Here is a 10,735-nt window from a genome sequence, read left to right on the forward strand (position 1 = left end):
ATATATATATATATATATATATATATATAATATTTGCAACATAGATTATGGAAATATGATATGAATGAGTATATATATATATCCTTTTTTTTGTTCTAAAATTGACCAAAATTTTCCAAATAAGCTTCAGGGAATCTAACAAATAAGGATAACAACGCTTTTATTTTATTTTTTAAATTTTAGGCTGCTTATTTTTTCCGCCATACATGAATCTAACTTTTCGTTTTCTTTTTTTTCTTGATGGTTTTTATTTTGTCAATTGGGTTTTTTTTTTACTAACTTTTGAAAAAGATAGTTAGTAGGGAATTTCATTTAATCACGTGTCATGTTGTGTTATCCATCTTACGAGGAATTCTTTTTGATTTTTTTTCCTAATTCCGTAATTAAATTCTCCCCGGAATTGAACATGCAAGTATTCGGAATCCAACCGAAAACGTGGGACTTTGAATTTCGTGGATTTGAATCTACGTAGTTGTATTATTTTTTCTCCTACTAATATTTCGGTGGTGGATATATATATATATATATATATGGGACAAAACTATACAATAGAACGAAGGGGTCATTGAATAACAAATAACTATTTCATCCAGATAACAAATTGGGTAAACATATTGAATATCAAATCAATAAAACCATTAGTATAAATTCTAATCCCATGAAATTCGATACACGAAATAGTTTTAACCATGTAAACTATTGATCCGCGCTATAAAGTCTTAATTTTTCCTTCAAAATGTATATATATGTATTAGTGTATATAAATGTGTATATATATATATATATATGTATGTGTATCTACTCTAGCCTTAACTTGTGTTATGTATTTTCTTTTGTAATGTTGTATCCCCCAACTCCATTCATCATCTATGCTGCATATATGCTACTAGAGTCTACAATATATGAAAAAAATATCGGATGATTTTTCATTTCTTTTTCAAATTGATTATAGATCTCGAATATATTGTTCTTATTCATATGCAGAGCATATGGCTTTTGAAATTTCGTTATGCGTGTCTGCGTATGGGAATCCCTTTCTTGTATATTGATATTTTTGTAAAACTCTTTTGTTCGGTTGGAAAGTAATAGGGGCACATTTAAACCAAAAAAAAAAAAATATATATATATATATGTCGCAATAGTACGGTACATTGCCCCTGGCGAAGATTACATCATATAGCACATTACTCGAGCCTACTATATATATATATATATATATATATATATATATATATATACTTTTCTTTATATATATATATATATATATATCAAGTTGGGTATTGTTCGTAACCCAAAAAAAAAAAAAGTTGGGCATTGTTCAAGATTGGAATTGCAGAAAGTGAATCTAAGAGAAATGGGTACACATAACTTGCTATTATCTGCAACCCACTTGTTACGATAATGTACTTGTTTCTTCGAAGCCGACAAGCTCCTCGATTCTCATATCTATTTGGTCTACGCTTTACGTATACCGTATATATACACATATATACGTACATACCTAATGCTGATTATAGATATTATACCCCAAAATATCATAGAGAATTAGCAATAAAAGAAATGTTTAGGCATCCGAATGTTACCGACAATGGCAATAACTTTAAAAAACAAAATTAATATTCGAACATATGGAATAAGGAGGAGTGTTGGAAATAATTGAACACACCGATAGTCTGAAAATTCATTTGACCAAAATTTTGGATCCATTCGGAGGCTCGAAATTTTGAATTTCAGTATATTTATTTCGGGATCTATATTTATTTTACAAAACCATATTAATTGGATTTTATAAATTTCTAAACATAATCGAGTTAAAATCAATTAAATATTGTTTCATTCATAGGGAAAATAAATATAGGGTGAGGCCAAATTATCCAAAATTACAAGGCCTCGAAATGGGTCTGATTGCTGGCTTTAGCAGAAGAAGCATTTGGGCCATAAAAAAAACGAAAATAAAAAAAAACTTCATATCTCTATTTTCAAATAATTATTAAATTTAAAAATCAAAGTTACTGATTGGGCTGTCCAAAGCCCCTATCGTTGAATTTACGGACTTATCAATGATGGTTATGGGCCGAAACAAGTCACAATATGTAATTTATATATTTTCCATCAAGGTTAATATTTAAATCCAAAATTCAACTCCATATTTCGACAGACATGTTCTAATGTTTTACCTGTCTTATTTTAAGTTTATTCTTATAATTATTTCGTTGAAATGTAGTAAAAATTACATTTCCTGGATGACTTATATATGCATGCATGTGTGTAATTTGTTTTATTTAATAATTATAACTAAATTGAACGGGTTTATTCAATTAGTTGATAACCTTGGCTAAAAAAATAATGATTCAATTTAAACAAGTATTAAAATTGAGATTATATATGTAACACATGACTTAAGATGATAAGTACCTACACAATCTAAAAAGGAATTAATTAATTACCCTTTTGTTTGTTTCCAATAATCAACGAGTTGATTAAATCATGGTTAAAAGTAAAAAAGAGACCTGCACTATAATTTTTTTAATGTATCGGGGACACTAAATTATTATTGGAATATTGGTTACTATTTATTAAAGATATTTTACTGTATTTATTGGGGACACTACTAAGTTAAATTAAATGAATTATAATTTATTTATCTATTAATAAAAATTTGCCAGATGGGATTTCTGAATAAAGTATTGATCCTATCAAAGCTCAGCTTAATGACAAAATCAATTAGGTGTTGGGAGAACTTCGATGAAATATTTAAAGCAAAAATCATAAAATGATAATTGTGATTAGGGTCAATTGTTATTGTTTAATGTTCTTTTATTTGTGTGTGTTGATTGACATCTTTTTGGTCCTTTCAATCACACGAGTGAACTCATTATTAGAGGGGGAAAAATAATATATTATATTTTTCTTAGAGTATATTCAGTGTGGGTATTCAAGATGCCGACCACTAATTTAATTAAAAAAATTATTTTGGGAACCAATGATTTCTTTCGTGGGTAGGGATTAAAGTTGCTAAAGAATCTCATGTGTAATGTTTGAAATAAACCAATCCACTAAAATAAAATATATATATATATATATAACCATATTATTGATTTCGAAGTAATTATTATACTAAATGTGGTAATCTAAGCCTTAAAAAAAATTAGGATGTACAATCATAGAAATTTTCTTTTTATGTCACTAGGTGTGTGTACATATATATATATATATATAGTACTTGAAAACAATATGTAATGATTGAAAGGTGTAGTTTATCTTATTTTCAAGATAGAAAAAACTAATATTTGAGTAATTATCCAGCCAGCTAATTAATTAACTGATTTTCAAATATTGAATATATTTTTTTTCAACTCCATGGAGTGATTATGCAAGATTTCAAACACACCTACCACCTTTCCTTCCGGATATTTATAGAATAGAATAAAATACTAAGGGAAGAGTTTTTTTGGGGGAATTTTAAAATTCAAAAACCAAAAAAAAAATTGATAATCAAAATTTTGTAAATTTGGTTTTCCTAAAAATTTGAAAAACTAATTTAGTAAAATGATTAACTAAAAACCAAAAACTCCATTTTTTTGGATTTAAAAATATTATAAAAACCAAAAGGTAAAAACCCACAACCAAAAACTAAAACAAAAAAACTCAAAAAAAAAATTATCACCATTCATAGAAAAAAGGTGCTCTATTAAAAAAAATGTAATTTTCTTTCCTAATAAATAACATTTAATCGAAAGAAAATTACAAAGGTAAAGACGTGTATTCCACGACAAGGATATCGAAATTGTCAATCATTTATCATCGGTGTATTTTTTCTTGGATGTATTAGTGATACAAACGTGTATGTGTGTATGTATATGCTAGAAATTTTATGTTTATACGTAGGCATGCACCCCACATCAATTATTAATTAAACTGTGTATTATATTATTTTATTTAAAAAATTGTTTTGATTATCATTTGTTTATTGGGTGGTCCAAATTTCATTAATTAAGTTTAGTGGATGACCACGTCATAATCGCACTTAATGGAAAGAGATCATGGCTTTTCGAGCTCCAAAAAAGCATATAAATGACATATATTTATTATATAAAAATTGAATTCGAATTACTACGATTTGAACTATTATAGAGGCGAAGTGGTACGTGATATTTAAAAAACTATTTTTAGTTTATTCTTTCAACTTTTTTATAATTATGTTTTATTCTTAGTTTTTTTTTTTAAATTGATATTTAAAGTTATATATTTAACGCATACCGTTCATATTTAATCTAAATTTAAATGACCAAATATTATATTTAACTCAAAATAAACTAATGAGAATTTGATTTGATAATTTTATTTAAAAATATATAAGATCATTTTTTTTATAAAAATGACAGATTTAAAGAATTTTAAATTATGAGGGTTGATTTATTAATTATAATTATGCGTTCAGTTAGGTAACCAATGATGGGTCGTAGCTTTGTAATGTACATATGCGCTCCGCCTCCACCGGCTCTTAACCATCATCAATATTATATATTTTAAATTACATTAAATTAAATATAACAATGTTAAGGGTATTTTTTGGGTGTGACAATTGACACGTGAATTCATGTGAAGAGGGGTCCTCTATGTTGCGCAATTTCAATCCAAATGAGGTTATGCATAAAACAACAAACCTAATATAATGCATAAACCAATTCATATGTTTTGGATTCTTGATGTATGCTTTCATACATTTTCACTCATATTTATAATAAAAAAGATTCGAGGTAAACATTATCATTGAAAACTTTTGTTGAAAGTTTATATGATTTAATGTTTAGATTTATATATATATATATATATATATATATATATATAATGGTAGATAATTCTAATTATCTAGTATAAATAATAAAATTCAAAACAAACATATATGTAAATAATAAGAAAAATGTAAACTCCATATTATTTAATATATGTACAATTATTATAAAGTGTGTACCAATTTATGTATATATAAATTAAGTTGGTTAAAAAAGGTTCTAGTTAATCACTTTTGTTATGGCACTAGATCATTGGAGGACCTGCCTTTCCACCTCTAGACTTAGAGTTTATTTTTCCTAATTAAAAAAGATTATTAGAGATCGTTGTTAATTTATTGGGAAAATGAAAGTAAAAATTATTTAATTTCTACTCGATTGTTGGCATGTTAAGCTTGAATATTTAACTTTTTTTTTTTATAGGATGAGTTAGTTTTGAAGATCATTAATTTGAATGAATGACATGGAGTTCAAGGAGATCGATCTCAATAATCATATATGTTTAATCGTTAAAAAAATTGATCTAAAGTCCGAATTTTTATATATATACACACTCCATTAACAAATATATATATATATATATATATATACACTTGTTATCTTTAACATGATTACTCAGATTGAGAGGAAATACATACCTGAGATGGCTCATTATTCAAATAAAACTGGTATCACTTGCTTAGTCAAACCAACACCATTGAAATTATTTATTCAAATATAATCTCATCCGGCAATAGATTAATTTAATAAAATAATAATAATCGTTAGTAATGGGTGCTGCAGCCTTAACCAGAAAATTAAATATGGGAATTCTAACAAATAATAAATCGAAATCTAAACGCAGACAGGCCATGTTCCTTCATCATTGAGCCAACAAGTTCCCTCGATTTTCTTAATGTAAATAAAACCTGGGAGTTATAACTCAAATAAAAATGCAAATTATCTAAAGAGTAGATAAATATACAAATAGAGTAATATCATATATATATATATATATATAAATGTTTCTAATTTATACTCACTTATCATATTATTCAGAAATCCTTTCTTCCTCCTCTACCTAGCAAACCCTAACATTCCTCGGAAAAAAAAAAGCTTTGAAGTTTTAAAACGTAACAAAAACCAAACCAAGCTAAATTTTACTGTCACATAAACATACATAGATCGATCGCTGACTCACTCGCTCAGTACGTAGTATAAATAATAAAATTCAAAACAAACATATATGTAAATAATAAGAAAAATGTAAACTCCATATTATTTAATATATGTACAATTATTATAAAGTGTGTACCAATTTATGTATATATAAATTAAGTTGGTTAAAAAAGGTTCTAGTTAATCACTTTTGTTATGGCACTAGATCATTGGAGGACCTGCCTTTCCACCTCTAGACTTAGAGTTTATTTTTCCTAATTAAAAAAGATTATTAGAGATCGTTGTTAATTTATTGGGAAAATGAAAGTAAAAATTATTTAATTTCTACTCGATTGTTGGCATGTTAAGCTTGAATATTTAACTTTTTTTTTTTATAGGATGAGTTAGTTTTGAAGATCATTAATTTGAATGAATGACATGGAGTTCAAGGAGATCGATCTCAATAATCATATATGTTTAATCGTTAAAAAAATTGATCTAAAGTCCGAATTTTTATATATATACACACTCCATTAACAAATATATATATATATATATATATATACACTTGTTATCTTTAACATGATTACTCAGATTGAGAGGAAATACATACCTGAGATGGCTCATTATTCAAATAAAACTGGTATCACTTGCTTAGTCAAACCAACACCATTGAAATTATTTATTCAAATATAATCTCATCCGGCAATAGATTAATTTAATAAAATAATAATAATCGTTAGTAATGGGTGCTGCAGCCTTAACCAGAAAATTAAATATGGGAATTCTAACAAATAATAAATCGAAATCTAAACGCAGACAGGCCATGTTCCTTCATCATTGAGCCAACAAGTTCCCTCGATTTTCTTAATGTAAATAAAACCTGGGAGTTATAACTCAAATAAAAATGCAAATTATCTAAAGAGTAGATAAATATACAAATAGAGTAATATCATATATATATATATATATATAAATGTTTCTAATTTATACTCACTTATCATATTATTCAGAAATCCTTTCTTCCTCCTCTACCTAGCAAACCCTAACATTCCTCGGAAAAAAAAAAGCTTTGAAGTTTTAAAACGTAACAAAAACCAAACCAAGCTAAATTTTACTGTCACATAAACATACATAGATCGATCGCTGACTCACTCGCTCAGTACGGATGCCGCGCGTGAACCCACGCGTACGGCTCGTGCCCTAGCTGACCACCACCCCCTCCTCCGCCGCCGTTGGGGAACATATGCTGAGACGGTACGTTGAAGGGCGCGACCATCGCCGCCGTCGGATCCGGTAAGCTCCCGCCGCCGTTCCCTAACCCTGGGTTAGATCTTCCACCGCAGCTGAGCCACCGTCTTCCTCCTCCTCGATGGGCAGTCTCTCGTACGTGGCGTTGGAGAAAGTGGCAGCGATTACCATAACTGGCCCGGCGGCGATGAGAGGGCCGACGACGTTTCCACCGAGGACTTGACCCTGTCCTCCAGCGAGGTAAACGGTCAAACCAGTAGAACCCGGCGGAGAGGGCCCCGGCAAGAAGGCTCCGGTCAGGGAGACGATGTCAAAGCGGCCGTGAAGGGCTATGACGCCGCCGGGAGCCGTGGGCTGGCGGAGGGTGACGTTGGCGACCGAACCGGTTCCACTCAGAACACAGACACCGCGCTGCCGCTGTCGGGAGAAGTAGGCGATGACGTCAGCAACGTCGCTGCCTGCGGAGATCTCCATGACGTGGCTCCGGAGGGCGTTAGGGCTGTCCCTCGTCACGAAGATGGGCGGTTTCGGTTTGTTCTTGGATCCAGCCGGCCGCCCTCGAGGTCGCCGGTTGACTATCTCTACGGCTCCTTCTTTGGGGTCGTCCCCAGTGTCGTGGTTCTTGTCGTGGTCATCGCTGGTTCTGTTCATTGTTATTCCAAGATCGCCTTTGGTCAAGAGTTGGTGGTGGTCGTGGTGGGCGGCGGCTGGGGCCACGGCCGAGGAGGAGTGGTCAGCCATGCCGGACAAGCCGGTTTGGTTGGTCCACCAAGGGTTAGCCAGAATTGCTAAACTTGACCTTTGACCTGAAGGAAAGTGATTAAGAAAGATGAGTCGAGGGGTGATCAAGAACCAAGACGGGTTTGGTTCTTGAAAGGGGCTATCTGGAATTCCTAGCTAGGGTTCGAGATCACGACGTCAAAAGGTATATATGTGTGTGTTTTTTCTTAAAATTTCTTCCGAGTAAAGCTTGGGAGAATTAGATGCAATTGGAAATGGAATCAAGCAAAAGAAATGGAGAATTAGGATAAAGAAGTGATGTATTAAAAGACCTTGAAAAGAATCAATCTCTTCATGTGTGGAGAGAGAGAGAGCGAGAGAGATAGAGAGAGAGAGAGAGGAGTATTATTAAATCTTCCAACAATTGGACCGGTATTTATATAGGATTTTATGAGGTCGTTAAGGGGAACCAATTAAAATACTATATGCAGTCTGTAAATGTAAATATAACTGGAGTTCGTATCATAAATTTTCTACCAAAAAACACTCACATCATTAATACACACTTTGACTTTTTTGTCTCTCATGATTCACATCAATCGTGTCTCTTCCCTTGCATGTTCAATCGGTCTGTTACCCAAAATAGTGTACTTTTAATGGGCATTCTTGGAAAGATCTTTATGCGTAAACGATGCTTGTGAATCACGAGATTGTAATTAATTGGGGGAAAATATTTCAATTACATATATTATTTGTAACATTAACTAAAGATGCCCTAATATAGTAACTATACTATAGTTTTAAAAACCCAAGACATTTTAAGTGTACATAAACTTATCACATTCACATAAAGGAAACAAGACCGGAATTCAGTGTCGGATCGTTTCTCGGGTTCTTTGGGAAGAGAGTTGTTCGTGTCTGTGTCGGGATGTTGTGAGATGGGGACCTAAGTAGGATTTTTATTATTTATCCAGTACATTATTTATTATTGTGACTCGCTGATTACATTTATGCATATAAGATATTGAAATTGAAAAAACAAAAAGAGTAAGAAAGGGAAGAGACGTAAGGATTTTTCTTTTAAAGAAAAAATTAGGGTTTATAATATATAAATGGGGGAAATGGGTAGTGGGCATGAGAATTGGGATGGTGGGGAGCACGTAAATTTCCCTTGTCCCAACGCCTCCAATATTTCAAAACCTATTTCACCATATTTTCATCTCAATATATATATATATATATTAGAGATGTCAAACGGGTCGGTTCGATCCAACCCGATCATCTGATCCCACATTTGGTCCGAAGGTTTCGAGCACAACCAAGTTGGATCGTACCAAAACATAATTCTAAGCGAAGCTAAATTTTATAACTAGTATCTTGAGACTAAGGATGTCAATTTAATCAAATATCCTAAATTTGATCCTAGTCCACCCGAAAAATATTTGAGTTTGAATTTGAATTTGTATATCTGAATAGATTTGGAGCGTTTGGACCATCAATTAAGGCTTCGGACTTGGTTGGATTAAGCTTGATTTCTGACCAACCCGGAAACTTGATATTTTTTAATATAAAAAATAATTCGAATAAAAAACCTAATCAAAAGGTCCAAACCCAAATTCGAACCCGAGTCCTACAAGTTGGACTTCGAACTTGGTTTTATAAATCTAAAAAAAATCGCGCAGACCCGAATTCAAATCCAAAACCATCAGTCTAAATGTGAGTTCAGAATAGATCAGATCTAATAAGTATGTTTGATACCCTATCATTATCATCTTCAATGGTCATTCTTCACGAAAAACTACAATAATTTCAACCAAATAATATATATATATATATATATATAGAGAGAGAGTAAACCTAATCCCATTAGAATTCTATAAACTAATCCTATCATAGATTGTCTTTGCATATGTATGAATGATATTATATATGGAAATAACGAAACTATCAAGGAATTTTTACGATCAATTGGTAAAAATTGACATAATTTTGCATGGAATGCGTTTTGGTTAATGTTTACACAGAGAAATAGACAACTTGGTTCCTTAGGTAACGGAGTGTCTGTTTCACACGTGAACTTATTATTATTATTATTATTATTATTATTATTATTATTATTATTATTATTATTATTATTATTATTATTATTATTATTATTATTATTATTATTATTATTATTATTATTATTATTAATCAAGAACACATGGAATGAAGTCTCAAATTTCTTCTACCCATATCTGTAAAGTTCAACATGATTTAGCCCATATACAGAGGCCAAGTTGTAGCATTTCTTTTTGTTTTTAATCCTCTGTATGAATTCGTTTAATAGTACATTGATGGTATTTGCGGAATAAAACATTTTCTATATTATTCATTCAATCGAATAATATATATATATATATAGTAAACATAATCCCACTAAAAAATTATAAACTAATCCTATTATAATACTAATACTAATTCTATTAAGAATATAAATTTACAATACATAATTCTAACTTTCCATTATTGGAGATTCTCAATACATGACTTTTGTTAAAACTCAAAACATAGAGAACAAAAGAAAAAAAAAATACTATTATATATATATATATAAAAAACTTTTAGTTGTATTCATAACTTCGATCTATCAATAAACCAAATAACTCGTTAACAGAAAAACAGATCACTAATTAAAATATTTGCTAGTTTCTTGAAATCATTATTCAGAAAATTAAATTAGACATCTTGATTTCGTGGCCTAATACAATACCCTCTTGGACCATGATGTTGGGTTTATCTACGGGTTCCTAGCATGCGATCATATCGATCTAGGGTTTGGTTTACTAGGTTTC

At 30.6% G+C, this 10,735-nt stretch overlaps 1 pseudogene; it reads right to left on the minus strand.

Moving 5' to 3' along the window:
• Positions 1-5,761: 5,761 nt before the first annotated feature.
• LOC104809087 lies at positions 5,762-8,257 on the minus strand (annotated as a pseudogene).
• Between the last annotated feature and the right edge of the window lie 2,478 nt (positions 8,258-10,735).

The sequence above is a fragment of the Tarenaya hassleriana genome, unplaced genomic scaffold, assembly GCF_000463585.1.
Source record: "Tarenaya hassleriana unplaced genomic scaffold, ASM46358v1 Cleome15, whole genome shotgun sequence".
Taxonomy (NCBI): domain Eukaryota; kingdom Viridiplantae; phylum Streptophyta; class Magnoliopsida; order Brassicales; family Cleomaceae; genus Tarenaya; species Tarenaya hassleriana.